This window comes from Schistocerca serialis, chromosome 8, assembly GCF_023864345.2.
Source record: "Schistocerca serialis cubense isolate TAMUIC-IGC-003099 chromosome 8, iqSchSeri2.2, whole genome shotgun sequence".
Lineage (NCBI taxonomy): Eukaryota > Metazoa > Arthropoda > Insecta > Orthoptera > Acrididae > Schistocerca > Schistocerca serialis.
In genome coordinates, this window is record NC_064645.1 from 18,239,365 (window position 1) to 18,260,429 (window position 21,065).

Genomic DNA, 21,065 nt, shown 5'->3' on the forward strand with positions numbered 1-21,065 from the left:
TGTACTTAAGTCGGCATTGTGCCTTTTGTATTTAATACCGATGCAATTTCTGTGTTTCATCGTCAATAAGAAGGTCCAAGGGATACAGTAAAACTGAAGTGAGGCATCGGAATCTATAACTAGTGTCACAGGAATGGTTCAAAACATAGACAGGAATAAGAGCCAGTCTTCTTGTACTTGAGTCGGCATTGTGCCTTTTGTACTTAATTCCGATGCAATTTCTGTGTCTCATCGTCAATACGACGGTCAGAGGGATACAGTAAACCTGAAGTGAAGCATCGGAATCTATAACTAGTGTCGCAGTAATGGTTCAAAACATAGACAGTAAGAAGAGTCAGTCTTCTAGTACTTGAGTCGGCATTGTGCCTTTTAAATTTAATTCCGATGCAATTTCTGTGTTTCATCGTCAATAAGAAGGTCAGAGGGATACAGTAAACCTGAAGTGAAGCATCTTAATCTATAACTAGTGTCACAGGAATGGTTCAAAACATAGATATTCAGAAGAGTCCTTCTTCTTGTGCTTAAGTCGGCATTGTGCCTTTTCTTTTTAATTCCGATGCAATATCTGTGTTTCTTCGTCAATAAGAAGGTCCCAGGGATACAATAAACCTGAAGTGAAGTATGGGAATCTAAACCGGTCTCACAGGAAAGGTTCAAAACACAGACAGTAAGAAGAGCTTGACTTCCTGTACCTTAGTCGGCATTGTGACTTTTGTATTTAATTCCGATGCAATTTCTGTGTTTCATCGTTAATAAGACGGTCAGAGGGATACAGTAAACCTGAAGTGCAGTATCGGAATCTATAACTATTGTCACAGGAATGGTTCAAAACATAGACAGTAGAATGAGTCAGTCTTCTTGTACTTATGTCGGCATTGTGCCTTTTGTATTTAATTTTGATGTAATTTCTGGGTTTCATCGTCAATAAGAAGGTCAGCTGGATAGAGTAAACCTGAAGTGAAGCATCGGAATCTTTAACTAGTGTCACAGAAATGGTTCCAAACATAGACAGGAAAAAGAGTTAGTTTTCTTGTACTTATGTCGGCGTTGTGCATTTTCTATTTAATTCCGATGCAATTTCTGTGTTCGTCGTCAATAAGGAGGTCCAAGGGATACAGTAAACCTGATGTGAAGCATCGGAATCTAAAACCGGTGTCAGAGGAAAGGTTCAAAACATAGACAGTAAGAAGAGCCAGTCTACTAGTACTTGAGTTGGAATTGGGATTTTTGTATTTAATTCCGATGCAATTTCTGTGTTTCATCGTCAATAAGATGGTCAGAGGGATACAGTAAAACTGAAGTGAAGCATCGGAATCTATAACTAGTGTCACAGGAATGGTTCAAAACATAGACAGTAAGAAGAGTCAGTTTTTTTGTACTTAAGTCATCATTGTGCCTTTTATATTTAATTCCGATGTAATTTCTGTGTTTCATCGTCAATAAGAAGGTCACAGGGATACAGTAAACCTGAAGTGAAGCATCAGAATCTCTAACTAGTGTCACAGGAATGGTTCAAAACATAAACGGTAAGATGAGTCAATCTTCTTGTACTTGAGTCGGCATTGTGCCTTTTGTATTTCAATCCGATGCAATTTCAGTGTTTCATCGTCAATAAGAAGGTCAGCTGGAAACAGTAAACCTGAAGAGAAGCATCGGAATCCATAACTAGTGTCACAGGAATGGTTCAAAACATAGACAGGAATAAGAGCCAGTCTTCTTGTACTTGAGTCGGCATTGTGCCTTTTGTATTTAATTCCGATGCTATTTCTGTGTTTCATCGTCAATACGACGGTCAGAGGGATACAGTAAACCTGAAGTGAAGCATCGGAATCTATAACTAGTGTCACAGGAAAGGTTCAAAACATAGACAGTAAGAAGAGTCAGTCTTCTAGTACTTGAGTCTGCATTGTGCCTTTTGTATTTAATTCCGATGCAATTTCTGTGTTTCATCGTCAATAAGAAGGTCAGAGGGATACAGTAAAACTGAAGTGAAACATCGGAATCTATAACTAGTGTCACAGGAATGTATCAAAACATAGACAGTAAGAAGAGTCAGTCTTCTTGCACTTAAGTCGGCATTGTGCCTTGTGTATTTAATTCCGATGCAATTTCTGTGTTTCATCGTCAATAAGAAGGTCAGCTGGAGACAGTAAACCTGAAGTGAAGCATCTTAATCTATAATTAGTGTCACAGGAATGGTTCAAAACATAGATATTCAGAAGAGTCCTTTTTCTTGTACTTAAGTCGCCATTGTGCCTTTTCTTTTTAATTCCCATGCAATTTCTGTGTTTCGTCGTCAATAAGAACGTCCCAGGGATACAGTAAACCTGAAGTGAAGTATCGGAATCTAAACCGGTCCCACAGGAAAGGTTCAAAACATAGACAGTAAGAAGAGCCAGACTTCTTGTTTCTGAGTCGGCATTGTGCCTTTTGTATTTAATTCCGATGCAATTTCTGTGTTTCATCGTTAATAAGACGGTCAGAGGGATACAGTAAACCTGAAGTGCAGCATCGGAATCTATAACTATTGTCACAGGAATGGTTCATAACATAGACAGTAGAATGAGTCAGTCTTCTTGTACTTATGTCGGCATTGTACCTTTTGTATTTAATTTTGATGTAATTTCTGTGTTTCATCGTCAATAAGAAGGTCAGCTGGATACAGTAAACCTGAAGTGAAGCATCGGAATCATTAACTAGAGTCACAGGAATGGTTCAAAACATAGACAGGAAAAAGAGTTAGTTTTCTTGTACTTATGTCGGCGTTGTGCATTTTCTATTTAATTCCGATGCAATTTCTGTGTTCGTCGTCAATAAGAAGGTCCAAGGAATACAGTAAACCTGGAGTGAAGCACCGGAATCTAAAACCGGTGTCACAGGAGAGGTTCATAACATAGACAGTAAGAAGAGTCAGTCATCTTGTACTTAGGTCGGCATTGTGCCTTTTGTATATAATTCCGATGCCATTTCTGTGTTTCATCGTCAATAAGAAGGTCAGCTGGATACAGTAAACCTGACGTGAAGCATCGGAATCTATAACTTGTGTCATAGGAATGATTCAAATCATAGACAGTAAGAAGAGCCAGTCTTCTTGTACTTGAGTCGGCATTGTGCCTTTTCTATTTAATTCCGATCAATTTTCTGTGTTTGATCGTCAATAAGAATGTCAGTGGGATAGAGTAAACCTGAAGTGAAGCATCGGAATCTATAACTAGTGTCACAGGAATGGTTCAGATCATAGACAGTAGGTAGAGTCAGTCTTCTTGTACTTAAGTCGGCATTGTGCCTTTTGTATTTAATTCCGATGCAATTTCTGTGTTTCATCGTCAATAAGAAGGTCCAAGGGATACAGTAAAACTGAAGTGAGGCATCGGAATCTATAACTAGTGTCACAGGAATGGTTCAAAACATAGACAGGAATAAGAGCCAGTCTTCATGTACTTGAGTCGGCATTGTGCCTTTTGTACTTAATTCCGATGCAATTTCTGTGTCTCATCGTCAATACGACGGTCAGAGGGATACAGTAAACCTGAAGTGAAGCATCGGAATCTATAACTAGTGTCGCAGTAATGGTTCAAAACATAGACAGTAAGAAGAGTCAGTCTTCTAGTACTTGAGTCGGCATTGTGCCTTTTGTATTTAATTCCGATGCAATTTCTGTGTTTCATCGTCAATAAGAAGGTCTGAGTGATACAGTAAACCTGAAGTGAAGCATCTTAATCTATAACTAGTGTCACAGGAATGGTTCAAAACATAGATATTCAGAAGAGTCCTTCTTCTTGTGCTTAAGTCGGCATTGTGCCTTTTCTTTTTAATTCCGATGCAATATCTGTGTTTCGTCGTCAATATGAAGGTCCCAGGGATACAATAAACCTGAAGTGAAGTATGGGAATCTAAACCGGTCTCACAGGAAAGGTTCAAAACATAGACAGTAAGAAGAGCCTGACTTCCTGTACCTTAGTCGGCATTGTGACTTTTGTATTTAATTCCGATGCAATTTCTGTGTTTCATCGTTAATAAGACGGTCAGAGGGATACAGTAAACCTGAAGTGCAGTATCGGAATCTATAACTATTGTCACAGGAATGGTTCAAAACATAGACAGTAGAATGAGTTAGTCTTCTTGTACTTATGTCGGCATTGTGCCTTTTGTATTTAATTTTGATGTAATTTCTGGGTTTCATCGTCAATAAGAAGGTCAGCTGGATAGAGTAAACCTGAAGTGAAGCATCGGAATCTTTAACTAGTGTCACAGAAATGGTTCAAAACATAGACAGGAAAAAGAGTTAGTTTTCTTGTACTTATGTCGGCGTTGTGCATTTTCTATTTAATTCCGATGCAATTTCTGTGTTCGTCGTCAATAAGGAGGTCCAAGGGATACAGTAAACCTGATGTGAAGCATCGGAATCTAAAACCGGTGTCAGAGGAAAGGTTCAAAACATAGACAGTAAGAAGAGCCAGTCTACTAGTACTTGAGTTGGAATTGGGATTTTTGTATTTAATTCCGATGCAATTTCTGTGTTTCATCGTCAATAAGATGGTCAGAGGGATACAGTAAAACTGAAGTGAAGCATCGGAATCTATAACTAGTGTCACAGGAATGGTTCAAAACATAGACAGTTAGAAGAGTCAGTTTTTTTGTACTTAAGTCATCATTGTGCCTTTTATATTTAATTCCGATGTAATTTCTGTGTTTCATCGTCAATAAGAAGGTCACAGGGATACAGTAAACCTGAAGTGAAGCATCAGAATCTCTAACTAGTGTCACAGGAATGGTTCAAAACATAAACGGTAAGATGAGTCAATCTTCTTGTACTTGAGTCGGCATTGTGCCTTTTGTATTTCAATCCGATGCAATCTCTGTGTTTCATCGTCAATAAGAAGGTCAGCTGGAAACAGTAAACCTGAAGAGAAGCATCGGAATCCATAACTAGTGTCACAGGAATGGTTCAAAACATAGACAGGAATAAGAGCCAGTCTTCTTGTACTTGAGTCGGCATTGTGCCTTTTGTATTTAATTCCGATGCAATTTCTGTGTTTCATCGTCAATACGACGGTCAGAGGGATACAGTAAACCTGAAGTGAAGCATCGGAATCTATAACTAGTGTCGCAGTAATGGTTCAAAACATAGACAGTAAGAAGAGTCAGTCTTCTAGTACTTGAGTCGGCATTGTGCCTATTGTATTTAATTCCGATGCAATTTCTGTGTTTCATCGTCAATAAGAAGGTCAGAGGGATACAGTAAAACTGAAGTGAAACATCGGAATCTATAACTAGTGTCACAGGAATGTATCAAAACATAGACAGTAAGAAGAGTCAGTCTTCTTGCACTTAAGTCGGCATTGTGCCTTTTGTATTTAATTCCGATGCAATTTCTGTGTTTCATCGTCAATAAGAAGGTCAGCTGGATACAGTAAACCTGAAGTGAAGCATCTTAATCTATAACTAGTGTCACAGGAATGGTTCAAAACATAGATATTCAGAAGAGTCCTTCTTCTTGTGCTTAAGTCGGCATTGTGCCTTTTCTATTTAATTCCGATGCAATTTCTGTGTTTCGGCGTCTATAAGAAGATCCAAGGGATACAGTAAACTTGAAGTGAAGCATCGGAATCTAAAGCCCGTCACACAGGAAAGGTTCAAAACATAGACAGTAAGAAGAACCAGTCTTCTTGAACTTGAGTCGGCATTGTACCTTTTGTATTTAATTCCGATGCAATTTCTGTGTTTCATCGTCAATAAGAAGGTCAGAGGGATACATTAAACCTGAAGTGAAGCATCGCAATCTATAGCTGGTGTCACAGGAATGTATCAAAACATAGACAGTAAGAAGAGTCAGTTTTCTTATCCTTAAGTCGGCATTGTGCCTTTTGTATTTAATTCCGATGCAATTTCTGTGTATCATCGTCAATAATGATGTCAGAGGGATACAGTAAACTTGAAGTGAGGCATTGGAATCTATAACTAGTGTCACGGGAATGGTTCAAACATAGACAGTAAGAAGAGTCAGTTTTCTTTTACTTAAGTCCGCATTGTGCCTTTTGTATTTAATTCCGATGCAATTTCTGTGTTTCATCGTCAATAAGAAGGTCACAGGGATACAGTAAAACTGAAGTGAAGCATCGGAATCTATGACTAGTGTCACAGGAATGGTTCAAGACATAGACAGGAAGAAGAGTCAGTCTTCTTGTACTTGACTCGGCATTTTGCCTTTTGTAATTAATTCCGATGCAATTTCTGTGTTTCATCTTCAATAAGAAGGTGAGAGGGATACAGTAAAACTGAAGTGAAGCATCGGAATCTATAACTAGTGTCACAGGAATGGTTCAAATCATAGACAGGAAATAGGGTCAGTTATCTTGTACTGAAGTTGGCATTGTGCATTTTCTATTTAATTCCGATGCAATTTCTGTGTTCGTCGTCAATAAGAACGTCCAAGGGATACAGTAAACCTGATGTGAAGCATTGGAATCTAAAACCGGTCTCACAGGAAAGGTTCAAAACATAGACAGTAAGAAGAGCCAGACTACTTGTACTTGAGTTGGAATTCGGCCTTTTGTATTTAATTCCGATGTAATTTCTGTGTTTCATTGTCAATAAGATGGTCAGAGGGATACAGTAAAACTGAAGTGAAGCATCGGAATCTATAACTAGTGTCACAGCAATGGTTCAAAACATAGACAGTAAGAAGAGTCAGTTTTTTTGTGCTTAAGTCATCATTGTGCCTTTTATGTTTAATTTCGATGCAATTTCTGTGTTTCATCGTCAATAAGAAGGTCACAGGGATACAGTAAACCTGAAGTGAAGCATCAGAATCTTTAACTAGTGTCACAGGAATGGTTCAAACATAAACGGTAAGAAGAGTCAATCTTCTTGTACTTGAGTCGGCATTGTGCCTATTGTATTTCATTCCGATGCAATTTCTGTGTTTCATCGTCAATAAGAAGGTCAGCTGGAAACAGTAAACCTGAAGAGAAGCATCGGAATCCATAACTAGTGTCACAGGAATGGTTCAAAACATAGACTGGTATAGGAGCCAGTCTTCTTGTACTTGAGTCGGCACTGTGCCTTTTGTATTTAATTCCGATGCAATTTCTGTGTTTCATCGTCAATACGACGGTCAGAGGGATACAGTAAACCTGAAGTGAAGCATCGGAATCTATAACTAGTGTCGCAGTAATGGTTCAAAACATAGACAGTAAGAAGAGTCAGTCTTCTAGTACTTGAGTCGGCATTGTGCCAATTGTATTTAATTCCGATGCAATTTCTGTGTTTCATCGTCAATAAGAAGGTCAGAGGGATACAGTAAAACTGAAGTGAAACATCGGAATCTATAACAAGTGTCACAGGAATGTATCAAAACATAGACAGTAAGAAGAGTCAGTCATCTTGCACTTAAGTCGGCATTGCGCCTTTTGTATTTAATTCCGATGCAATTTCTGTGTTTCATCGTCAATAAGAAGGTCAGCTGGATACAGTAAACCTGAAGTGAAGCATCTTAATCTATAACTAGTGTCACAGGAATGGTTCAAAACATAGATATTCAGAAGAGTCCTTCTTCTTGTGCTTAAGTCGGCATTGTGCCTTTTCTTTTTAATTCCGATGCAATTTCTGTGTTTCGTCGTCAATAAGAAGGTCCCAGGGATACAGTAAACCTGAAGTGAAGTATCGGAATCTAAACCGGTCTCACAGGAAAGGTTCAAAACATAGACAGTTAGAAGAGTCAGTCTTCTTGTACTTAGGTCGGCATTGTGCCTTTTGTATATAATTCCGATGCCATTTCTGTGTTTCATCGTCAATAAGAAGGTCAGCTGGATACAGTAAACCTGAAGTGAAGCATCGGAATCTATAACTTGTGTCATAGGAATGATTCAAATCATAGACAGTAAGAAGAGCCAGTCTTCTTGTACTTGAGTCGGCATTGTGCCTTTTTTTTTTAATTCCGATCAATTTTCTGTGTTTGATCGTCATTAAGAATGGCAGAGGGATAGAGTAAACCTGAAGTGAAGCATCGGAATCTATAACTAGTGTCACAGGAATGGTTCAAATCATAGACAGTAGGTAGAGTCAGTCTTCTTGTACTTAAGTCGGCATTGTGCCTTTTGTATTTAATTCCGATGCAATTTCTGTGTTTCATCGTCAATAAGAAGGTCCAAGGGATACAGTAAAACTGAAGTGATGCATCGGAATCTATAACTAGTGTCACAGGAATGGTTCAAGGCATAGACAGGAATAAGAGCCAGTCTTCTTGTACTTGAGTCGGCTTTGTGCCTTTTCTATTTAATTCCGATGCAATTTCTGTGTTTCGTCGTCAATAAGAAGGTCCCAGGGATAGAATAAACCTGAAGTGAAGTATCGGAATCTAAACCGGTCTCACAGGAAAGGTTCAAAACATAGACAGTAAGAAGAGCCAGACTTCTTGTACCTTAGTCGGCATTGTGCCTTTTGTATTTAATTCCGATGCAATTTCTGTGTTTCATCGTTAATAAGACGGTCAGAGGGATACAGTAAACCTGAAGTGCAGCATCGGAATCTATAACTATTGTCACAGGAATGGTTCAAAACATAGACAGTAGAATGAGTCAGTCTTCTTGTACTTATGTCGGCATTGTGCCTTTTGTATTTAATTTTGATGTAATTTCTGGGTTTCATCGTCAATAAGAAGGTCAGCTGGATAGAGTAAACCTGAAGTGAAGCATCGGAATCTTTAACTAGTGTCACAGAAATGGTTCAAAACATAGACAGTAAAAGAGTTAGTTTTCTTGTACTTATGTCGGCGTTGTGCATTTTCTATTTAATTCCGATGCAATTTCTGTGTTCGTCGTCAATAAGAAGGTCCAAGAGATACAGTAAACCTGAAGTGAGGCATCGGAATCTATAACTAGTGTCACAGGAATTGTTCAAAGCATAGTTAGTATGAAGAGTCAGTCTTCTTGTACTTAAGTCGGCATGGTGCCTTTTGTGTTTAGTTTCGATGCAATTTCTGTGTTTCATCGTCAATAAGAAGGTCCATGGGATACAGTAAACATATAGTGGAGCATCGGAATCTAATACTGGTCTCACAGGAAATGTTCAAACATAGTCAGTAAGAAGAGTCAGTCTTCTTGTACTTAAGTCGGCATTGTGCCTTTTCTATTTAATTCCGATGCAATTTCTGTGTTTCATCGTCAGTACGACGATCAGAGGGATACAGTAAACCTGAAGTGAAACATCGGAATCTATAACTAGTGTCGCAGTAATGGTTCAAAACATAGACAGTAAGAAGAGTCAGTCTTCTAGTACTTGAGTCGGCATTGTGCCTTTTGTATTTAATTCCGATGCAATTTCTGTGTTTCATCGTTAATAAGACGGTCAGAGGGATACAGTAAACCTGAAGTGCAGCATCGGAATCTATAACTATTGTCGCAGGAATGGTTCAAAACATAGACAGTAGAATGAGTCAGTCTTCTTGTACTTATGTCGGCATTGTGCCTTTTGTATTTAATTTTGATGTAATTTCTGGGTTTCATCGTCAATAAGAAGGTCAGCTGGATAGAGTAAACCTGAAGTGAAGCATCGGAATCTTTAACTAGTGTCACAGAAATGGTTCAAAACATAGACAGGAAAAAGAGTTAGTTTTCTTGTACTTATGTCGGCGTTGTGCATTTTCTATTTAATTCCGATGCAATTTCTGTGTTCGTCGTCAATAAGGAGGTCCAAGGGATACAGTAAACCTGATGTGAAGCATCGGAATCTAAAACCGGTCTCACAGGAAAGGTTCAAAACATAGACAGTAAGAAGAGCCAGACTACTTGTACTTGAGTTGGAATTCGGCCTTTTGTATTTAATTCCGATGTAATTTCTGTGTTTCATTGTCAATAAGATGGTCAGAGGGATACAGTAAAACTGAAGTGAAGCATCGGAATCTATAACTAGTGTCGCAGTAATGGTTCAAAACATAGACAGTAAGAAGAGTCAGTCTTCTAGTACTTGAGTCGGCATTGTGCCAATTGTATTTAATTCCGATGCAATTTCTGTGTTTCATCGTCAATAAGAAGGTCAGAGGGATACAGTAAAACTGAAGTGAAACATCGGAATCTATAACAAGTGTCACAGGAATGTATCAAAACATAGACAGTAAGAAGAGTCAGTCATCTTGCACTTAAGTCGGCATTGCGCCTTTTGTATTTAATTCCGATGCAATTTCTGTGTTTCATCGTCAATAAGAAGGTCAGCTGGATACAGTAAACCTGAAGTGAAGCATCTTAATCTATAACTAGTGTCACAGGAATGGTTCAAAACATAGATATTCAGAAGAGTCCTTCTTCTTGTGCTTAAGTCGGCATTGTGCCTTTTCTTTTTAATTCCGATGCAATTTCTGTGTTTCGTCGTCAATAAGAAGGTCCCAGGGATACAGTAAACCTGAAGTGAAGTATCGGAATCTAAACCGGTCTCACAGGAAAGGTTCAAAACATAGACAGTAAGAAGAACCAGACTTCTTGTTTCTGAGTCGGCATTGTGCCTTTTGTATTTAATTCCGATGCAATTTCTGTGTTTCATCGTTAATAAGACGGTCAGAGGGATACAGTAAACCTGAAGTGCAGCATCGGAATCTATAACTATTGTCACAGGAATGGTTCATAACATAGACAGTAGAATGAGTCAGTCTTCTTGTACTTATGTCGGGATTGTGCCTTTTGTATTTAATTTTGATGTAATTTCTGTGTTTCATCGTCAATAAGAAGGTCAGCTGGATACAGTAAACCTGAAGTGAAGCATCGGAATCTTTAACTAGTGTCACAGGAATGGTTCAAAACATAGACAGGAAAAAGAGTTAGTTTTCTGGTACTTATGTCGGCGTTGTGCATTTTCTATTTAATTCCGATGCAATTTCTGTGTTCGTCGTCAATAAGAAGGTCCAAGGAATACAGTAAACCTGAAGTGAAGCCATGGAATCTAAAACCGGTGTCACAGGAGAGGATCAAAACATAGACAGTAAGAAGAGTCAGTCTTCTTGTACTTAGGTCGGCATTGTGCCTTTTGTATATAATTCCGATGCCATTTCTGTGTTTCATCGTCAATAAGAAGGTCAGCTGGATACAGTAAACCTGAAGTGAAGCATCGGAATCTATAACTTGTGTCATAGGAATGATTCAAATCATAGACAGTAAGAAGAGCCAGTCTTCTTGTACTTGAGTCGGCATTGTGCCTTTTTTTTTTATTTCCGATCAATTTTCTGTGTTTGATCGTCATTAAGAATGGCAGAGGGATAGAGTAAACCTGAAGTGAAGCATCGGAATCTATAACTAGTGTCACAGGAATGGTTCAAATCATAGACAGTAGGTAGAGTCAGTCTTCTTGTACTTAAGTCGGCATTGTGCCTTTTGTATTTAATTCCGATGCAATTTCTGTGTTTCATCGTCAATAAGAAGGTCCAAGGGATACAGTAAAACTGAAGTGATGCATCGGAATCTATAACTAGTGTCACAGGAATGGTTCAAGGCATAGACAGGAATAAGAGCCAGTCTTCTTGTACTTGAGTCGGCTTTGTGCCTTTTGTATTTAATTCCGATGCAATTTCTGTGTTTCATCGTCAATACGACGGTCAGAGGGATACAGTAAACCTGAAGTGAAGCATCGGAATCTATAACTTTTGTCGCAGTAATGGTTCAAAACATAGAAAGTAAGAAGTGGCAGTCTTCTTGTACTTAAGTCGGCATTGTGCCTTTTGTATTTTATTCAGATGCAATTTCTGTGTTTCATCGTCATTACGACGGTCGGTGGGATACAGTAAACCTGAAGTGAAGCATCGGAATCTAAAACTAGTGTCACAGGTATGGTTCAAAACATAGGCAGTAAGAAGAGTCAGTCTTCTTGTACTTAAGTCGGCATTGTGACTTTTGTATTTAATTCCGATGCAATTTCTGTGTTTCATCTTCGGTAAGAAGGTGAGAGGGATACAGTAAAACTGGAGTGAAACATCGTTTTCTATAACTAGTGTCACAGGAATGGTTCATAACATAGACAGTAAGAAGATTCAGTCTTCTTGTACTTAAGTCTCCATTGTGCCTTTTGTATTTAATTCCGATACAATTTCTGTGTTTCATCGTCAATAAGAAGGTCAGCTGGATACAGTAAACCTGAAGTGAAGCATCGGAATCTATAACTAGTGTCACAGGAATGGTTCAAAACATAGACAGGAAATAGTGTCAGTTATCTTGTACTGAAGTCGGCATTGTGCATTTTCTATTTAATTCCGATGCAATTTCTGTGTTCGTCGTCAATAAGAACGCCCAAGAGATACAGTAAACCTGAAGTGAAGCATCGGAATCTAAATCCGGTCTCACAGGAAAGTTTGAAAACATAGACAGTAAGAAGAGCCAGACAACTTGTACTTGAATTGGAATTTGGCCTTTTGTATTTAATTGCGATGCAATTTCTGTGTTTCATCGTCAATAATACGGTCAGAGGGATACAGTAAAACTGAAGTGAAACATCGTTTTCTATAACTAGTGTCACAGGAATGGTACATAACATAGACAGTAAGAAGATTCAGTCTGCATTGTGCCTTTTGTATTTAATTCCGATGCAATTTCTGTGTTTCATCGTCAATAAGAAGGTCAGCTGGATACAGTAAACCTGAAGTGAAGCATCGGAATCTATAACTAGTGTCGCAGTAATGGTTCAAAACATAGACAGTAAGAAGAGTCAGTCTTCTAGTACTTGAGTCGGCATTGTGCCTTTTGTATTTAATTCCGATGCAATTTCTGTGTTTCATCGTCAATAAGAAGGTCAGAGGGATACAGTAAAACTGAAGTGAAACATCGGAATCTATAACTAGTGTCACAGGAATGTATCAAAACATAGACAGTAAGAAGAGTCAGTCTTCTTGCACTTAAGTCGGCATTGTGCCTTTTGTATTTAATTCCCATGCAATTTCTGTGTTTCATCGTCAATAAGAAGGTCAGCTGGATACAGTAAACCTGAAGTGAAGCATCTTAATCTATAACTAGTGTCACAGGAATGGTTCAAAACATAGATATTCAGAAGAGTCCTTCTTCTTGTGCTTAAGTCGGCATTGTGCCTTTTCTATTTAATTCCGATGCAATTTCTGTGTTTCGTCGTCAATAAGAAGGTCCCAGGGATAGAATAAACCTGAAGTGAAGTATCGGAATCTAAACCGGTCTCACAGGAAAGGTTCAAAACATAGACAGTAAGAAGAGCCAGACTTCTTGTACCTTAGTCGGCATTGTGCCTTTTGTATTTAATTCCGATGCAATTTCTGTGTTTCATCGTTAATAAGACGGTCAGAGGGATACAGTAAACCTGAAGTGCAGCATCGGAATCTATAACTATTGTCACAGGAATGGTTCAAAACATAGACAGTAGAATGAGTCAGTCTTCTTGTACTTATGTCGGCATTGTGCCTTTTGTATTTAATTTTGATGTAATTTCTGGGTTTCATCGTCAATAAGAAGGTCAGCTGGATAGAGTAAACCTGAAGTGAAGCATCGGAATCTTTAACTAGTGTCACAGAAATGGTTCAAAACATAGACAGTAAAAGAGTTAGTTTTCTTGTACTTATGTCGGCGTTGTGCATTTTCTATTTAATTCCGATGCAATTTCTGTGTTCGTCGTCAATAAGAAGGTCCAAGAGATACAGTAAACCTGAAGTGAGGCATCGGAATCTATAACTAGTGTCACAGGAATTGTTCAAAGCATAGTTAGTATGAAGAGTCAGTCTTCTTGTACTTAAGTCGGCATGGTGCCTTTTGTGTTTAGTTTCGATGCAATTTCTGTGTTTCATCGTCAATAAGAAGGTCCATGGGATACAGTAAACATATAGTGGAGCATCGGAATCTAATACTGGTCTCACAGGAAATGTTCAAACATAGTCAGTAAGAAGAGTCAGTCTTCTTGTACTTAAGTCGGCATTGTGCCTTTTCTATTTAATTCCGATGCAATTTCTGTGTTTCATCGTCAGTACGACGATCAGAGGGATACAGTAAACCTGAAGTGAAACATCGGAATCTATAACTACTGTCGCAGTAATGGTTCAAAACATAGACAGTAAGAAGAGTCAGTCTTCTAGTACTTGAGTCGGCATTGTGCCTTTTGTATTTAATTCCGATGCAATTTCTGTGTTTCATCGTTAATAAGACGGTCAGAGGGATACAGTAAACCTGAAGTGCAGCATCGGAATCTATAACTATTGTCGCAGGAATGGTTCAAAACATAGACAGTAGAATGAGTCAGTCTTCTTGTACTTATGTCGGCATTGTGCCTTTTGTATTTAATTTTGATGTAATTTCTGGGTTTCATCGTCAATAAGAAGGTCAGCTGGATAGAGTAAACCTGAAGTGAAGCATCGGAATCTTTAACTAGTGTCACAGAAATGGTTCAAAACATAGACAGGAAAAAGAGTTAGTTTTCTTGTACTTATGTCGGCGTTGTGCATTTTCTATTTAATTCCGATGCAATTTCTGTGTTCGTCGTCAATAAGGAGGTCCAAGGGATACAGTAAACCTGATGTGAAGCATCGGAATCTAAAACCGGTCTCACAGGAAAGGTTCAAAACATAGACAGTAAGAAGAGCCAGTCTACTAGTGCTTGAGTTGGAATTGGGCCTTTTGTATTTAATTCCGATGCAATTTCTGTGTTTCATCGTCAATAAGATGGTCAGAGGGATTCAGTAAAACTGAAGTGAAGCATCGGAATCTATAACTAGTGTCACAGGAATGGTTCAAAACATAGACAGTAAGAAGAGTCAGTTTTTTTGTACTTAAGTCATCATTGTGCCTTTTATATTTAATTCCGATGTAATTTCTGTGTTTCTTCGTCAATAAGAAGGTCACAGGGATACAGTAAACCTGAAGTGAAGCATCAGAATCTCTAACTAGTGTCACAGGAATGGTTCAAAACATAAACGGTAAGATGAGTCAATCTTCTTGTACTTGAGTCGGCATTGTGCCTTTTGTAATTCATTCCGATGCAATTTCTGTGTTTCATCGTCAATAAGAAGGTCAGCTGGAAACAGTAAACCTGAAGAGAAGCATCGGAATCCATAACTGGTGTCACAGGAATGGTTCAAGGCATAGACAGGAATAAGAGCCAGTCCTCTTGTACTTGAGTCGGCTTTGTGCCTTTTGTATTTAATTCCGATGCAATTTCTGTGTTTCGTCGTCAATACGACGGTCAGAGGGATACAGTAAACCTGAAGTGAAGCATCGGAATCTATAACTGGTGTCGCAGTAATGGTTCAAAACATAGACAGTAAGAAGAGTCAGTCTTCTAGTACTTGAGTCGGCATTGTGCCTTTTGTATTTAATTCCGATGCAATTTCTGTGTTTCATCGTCAATAAGAAGGTGAGAGGGATACAGTAAAACTGAAGTGAAACATCGGAATCTATAACTAGTGTCACAGGAATGTATCAAAACATAGACAGTAAGAAGAGTCAGTCTTCTTGCACTTAAGTCGGCATTGTGCCTTTTGTATTTAATTCCGATGCAATTTCTGTGTTTCATCGTCAATAAGAAGGTCAGCTGGATACAGTAAACCTGAAGTGAAGCATCTTAGTCTATAACTAGTGTCACAGGAATGGTTCAAAACATAGATATTCAGAAGAGTCCTTCTTCTTGTGCTTAAGTCGGCATTGTGCCTTTTCTTTTTAATTCCGATGCAATTTCTGTGTTTCGTCGTCAATAAGAAGGTCCCAGGGATACAATAAACCTGAAGTGAAGTATCGGAATCTAAACCGGTCTCACAGGAAAGGTTCAAAACATAGACAGTAAGAAGAGCCAGACTTCTTGTACCTTAGTCGGCATTGTGCCTTTTGTATTTAATTCCGATGCAATTTCTGTGTTTCATCGTTAATAAGACGGTCAGAGGGATACAGTAAACCTGAAGTGCAGCATCGGAATCTATAACTATTGTCACAGGAATGGTTCAAAACATAGACAGTAGAATGAGTCAGTCTTCTTGTACTTATGTCGGCATTGTGCCTTTTGTATTTAATTTTGATGTAATTTCTGGGTTTCATCGTCAGTAAGAAGGTCAGCTGGATAGAGTAAACCTGAAGTGAAGCATCGGAATCTTTAACTAGTGTCATAGAAATGGTTCAAAACATAGACAGGAAAAAGAGTTAGTTTTCTTGTACTTATGTCGGCGTTGTGCATTTTCTATTTAATTCCGATGCAATTTCTGTGTTCGTCGTCAATAAGAAGGTCCAAGAGATACAGTAAACCTGAAGTGAGGCATCGGAATCTATAACTAGTGTCACAGGAATTGTTCAAAGCATAGTTAGTATGAAGAGTCAGTCTTCTTGTACTTAAGTCGGCATGGTGCCTTTTGTATTTAGTTTCGATGCAATTTCTGTGTTCCATCGTCAATAAGAAGGTCCATGGGATACAGTAAACATATAGTGGAGCATCGGAATCTAATACTGGTCTCACAGGAAATGTTCAAACATAGTCAGTAAGAAGAGTCAGTCTTCTTGTACTTAAGTCGGCATTGTGCCTTTTCTATTTAATTCCGATGCAATTTCTGTGTTTCATCGTCAGTACGACGATCAGAGGGATACAGTAAACCTGAAGTGAAACATCGGAATCTATAACTAGTGTCACAGGAATGGTTCAAAACATAGAAAGTAAGAAGAGGCAGTCTTCTTGTACTTAAGTCGGCATTGTGCCTTTTGTATTTAATTCAGATGCAATTTCTGTGTTTCATCGTCATTACGACGGTCGGTGGGATACAGTAAACCTGAAGTGAAGCATCGGAATCTAAAACTAGTGTCACAGGTATGGTTCAAAACATAGGCAGTAAGAAGAGTCAGTCTTCTTGTACTTAAGTCGGCATTGTGCCTTTTGTATTTAATTCCGATGCAATTTCTGTGTTTCATCGTCAATAAGAAGGTCAGCTGGATACAGTAAACCTGAAGTGAAGCATCGGAATCTATAACTAGTGTCGCAGTAATGGTTCAAAACATAGACAGTAAGAAGAGTCAGTCTTCTAATACTTGGGTCGGCATTGTGCCTTTTGTATTTAATTCCGATGCAATTTCTGTGTTTCATCGTCAATAAGAAGGTCAGAGGGATACAGTAAAACTGAAGTGAAACATCGGAATCTATAACTAGTGTCACAGGAATGTATCAAAACATAGACAGTAAGAACAGTCAGTCTTCTTGCACTTAAGTCGGCATTGTGCCTTTTGTATTTAATTCCGATGCAATTTCTGTGTTTCATCGTCAATAAGAAGGTCAGCTGGATACAGTAAACCTGAAGTGAAGCATCTTAATCTATAACTAGTGTCACAGGAATGGTTCAAAACATAGATAATCAGAAGAGTCCTTCTTCTTGTGCTTAAGTCGGCATTGTGCCTTTTCTATTTAATTCCGATGCAATTTCTGTGTTTCGTCGTCAATAAGAAGGTCCCAGGGATAGAATAAACCTGAAGTGAAGTATCGGAATCTAAACCGGTCTCACAGGAAAGGTTCAAAACATAGACAGTAAGGAGAGCCAGACTTCTTGTACCTTAGTCGGCATTGTCCCTTTTGTATTTAATTCCGATGCAATTTCTGTGTTTCATCGTTAATAAGACGGTCAGAGGGATACAGTAAACCTGAAGTGCAGCATCGGAATCTATAACTATTGTCGCAGGAATGGTTCAAAACATAGACAGTAGAATGAGTCAGTCTTCTTGTACTTATGTCGGCATTGTGCCTTTTGTATTTAATTTTGATGTAATTTCTGTGTTTCATCGTCAATAAGAGGGTCAGCTGGATACAGTAAACCTGAAGTGAAGCATCGGAATCTTTAACTAGTGTCACAGGAATGGTTCAAAACATAGACAGGAAAAAGAGTTAGTTTTCTTGTACTTATGTCGGCGTTGTGCATTTTTTATTTAATTCCGATGCAATTTCTGTGTTCGTCGTCAATAAGAAGGTCCAAGGAATACAGTAAACCTGAAGTGAAGCACCGGAATCTAAAACCGGTGTCACAGGAGAGGTTCAAAACATAGACAGTAAGAAAAGTCAGTCTTCTTGTACTGAGGTCGGCATTGTGCCTTTTGTATATAATTCCGATGCAATTTCTGTGTTACATCGTCAATAAGAAGGCAGCTGGATACAGTAAACCTGAAGTGAAGCATCGGAATCTATAACTAATGTCACAGGAATGGTTCAAAACATAGACAGTAGGAAGAGTCAGTCTTCTTGTACTTAAGTCGGCATTGTGCCTTTTGTATTTAATTCCGATGCAATTTCTGTGTTTCATCGTCAATAAGAAGGTCCAAGGGATACAGTAAAACTGAAGTGAGGCGTCGGAATCTATAACTAGTTTCACAGGAATGGTTCAAAACATAGACAGTAGGAAGAGTCAGTCTTCTTGTACTTAAGTCGGCATTGTGCCTTTTCTATTTAATTCCGCTGCAATTTCTGTGTTTCATCGTCAATAAGAAGGTCCAAGAGATACAGTAAACCTGAAGTGAGGCATCGGAATCTATAACTAGTGTCACAGGAATGGTTCAAAGCATAGTCAGAATGAAGAGTCAGTCTTCTTGTACTTAAGTCGGCATGGTGCCTTTTGTATTTAGTTACGATGCAATTTCTGTGTTTCATCGTCAATAAGAAGGTCCATGGGATACAGTAAACATATAGTGGAGCATCGGAATCTAATACTGGTCTCACAGGAAATGTTCATACATAGTCAGTAAGAAGAGTCAGTCTTCTTGTACTTAAGTCGGCATTGTGCCTTTTCTATTTAATTCCGATGCAATTTCTGTGTTTCATCGTCAGTACGACGCTCAGAGGGATACAGTAAACCTGAAGTGAAACTTCGGAATCTATAACTAGTGTCACAGGAATGGTTCAAAACATAGAAAGTAAGAAGAGGCAATCTTCTTGTACTTAAGTCGGCATTGTGCCTTTTGTATTTAATTCAGATGCAATTTCTGTGTTTCATCGTCATTACGACGGTCGGTGGGATACAGTAAACCTGAAGTGAAGCATCGGAATCTAAAACTAGTGTCACAGGTATGGTTCAAAACATAGGCAGTAAGAAGAGTCAGTCTTCTTGTATTTAAGTCGGCATTGTGCCTTTTGTATTTAATTCCGATGCAATTTCTGTGTTTCATCTTCGGTAAGAAGGTGAGAGGGATACAGTAAAACTGGAGTGAAACATCGTTTTCTATAACTAGTGTCACAGGAATGGTTCATAACATAGACAGTAAGAAGATTCAGTCTTCTTGTACTTAAGTCTGCATTGTGCCTTTTGTATTTAATTCCGATGCAATTTCTGTGTTTCAACGTCAATAAGAAGGTCAGCTGGATACAGTAAACCTGAAGTGAAGCATCGGAATCTATAACTAGTGTCACAGGAATGGTTCAAAACATAGACAGGAAATAGTGTCTGTTATCTTGTACTGAAGTCGGCATTGTGCATTTTCTATTTAATTCCGATGCAATTTCTGTGTTCGTCGTCAATAAGAACGCCCAAGAGATACAGTAAACCTGAAGTGAAGCATCGGAATCTAAAACCGGTCTCACAGGAAAGTTTGAAAACATAGACAGTAAGAAGAGCCAGACAACTTGTACTTGAATTGGAATTTGGCCTTTTGTATTTAAATCCGATGCAATTTCTGTTTTTCATCGTCAATAATACGGTCAGAGGGATACAGTAAAACTGAAGTGAAGCATCGGAATCTATAACTAGTGTCACAGGAATGGTTCAAAACATAGACAGTAGGTAGAGTCAGTCTTCTTGTACTTAAGTCGGCATTGTGCCTTTTGTATTTAATTCCGATGCAATTTCTGTGTTTCATCGTCAATAAGAAGGTCCAAGGGATACAGTAAAACTGAAGGGAAGCATCGGCATCTATAACTAGTTTCACAGGAATGGTTCAAAACATAGACAGTAAGAAGAGTCAGTTTTTTTTGTACTTAAGTCATCATTGTGCCTTTTATATTTAATTCCGATGCAATTTCTGTGTTTCATCGTCAATAAGAAGGTCACAGGGATACAGTAAACCTGATGTGAAGTATCAGAATCTCTAACTAGTGTCACAAGAATGGTTCAAAACATAAACGGTAAGAAGAGTGAATCTTCTTGTACTTGAGTCGGCATTGTGGCTTTTGTATTTCATTCCGATGGAATTTCTGTGTTTCATCGACAATAAGAAGGTCAGCTGGAAACAGTAAACCTGAAGAGAAGCATCTGAATCCATAACTAGTGTCACAGGAATGGTTCAAAACATAGACAGGAAGAAGAGCCAGTCTTCTTGTACTTGAGTCGGCATTGTGCCTTTTGTATTTAATTCCGATGCAATTTCTGTGTTTCATCGTCAATACGACGGTCAGAGGGATACAGTAAACCTGAAGTGAAGCATCGGAATCTATAACTAGTGTCACAGGAAAGGTTCAAAACATAGACAGTAAGAAGAGTCAGTCATCTAGTACTTGAGTCGGCATTGTGCCTTTTGTATTTAATTCCGATGCAATTTCTGTGTTTCATCGTCAATAAGAAAGTCAGAGGGATACAGTAAAACTGAAGTGAAACATCGGAATCTATAACTAGTGTCACAGGAATGTATCAAAACATAGACAGTAAGAAGAGTCAGTCTTCTTGCACTTAAGTCGGCAGTGTGCCTTTTGTATTTAATTCCGATGCAATTTCTGTGTTTCATCGTCAATAAGAAGGTCAGCTGGAGACAGTAAACCTGAAGTGAAGCATCTTAATCTATAATTAGTGTCACAGGAATGGTTCAAAACATAGATATTCAGAAGAGTCCTTTTTCTTGTACTTGAGTCGCCATTGTGCCTTTTCTTTTTAATTCCCATGCAATTTCTGTGTTTCGTCGTCAATAAGAGGGTCCCAAGGATACAGTAAACCTGAAGTGAAGTATCGGAATCTAAACCGGTCTCACAGGAAAGGTTCAAAACATAGACAGTTAGAAGAGCCAGACTTCTTGTTTCTGAGTCGGCATTGTGCCATTTGTATTTAATTACGATGCAATTTCTGTGTTTCATCGTTAATAAGACGGTCAGAGGGATACAGTAAACCTGAAGTGCAGCATCGGAATCTATAACTATTGTCA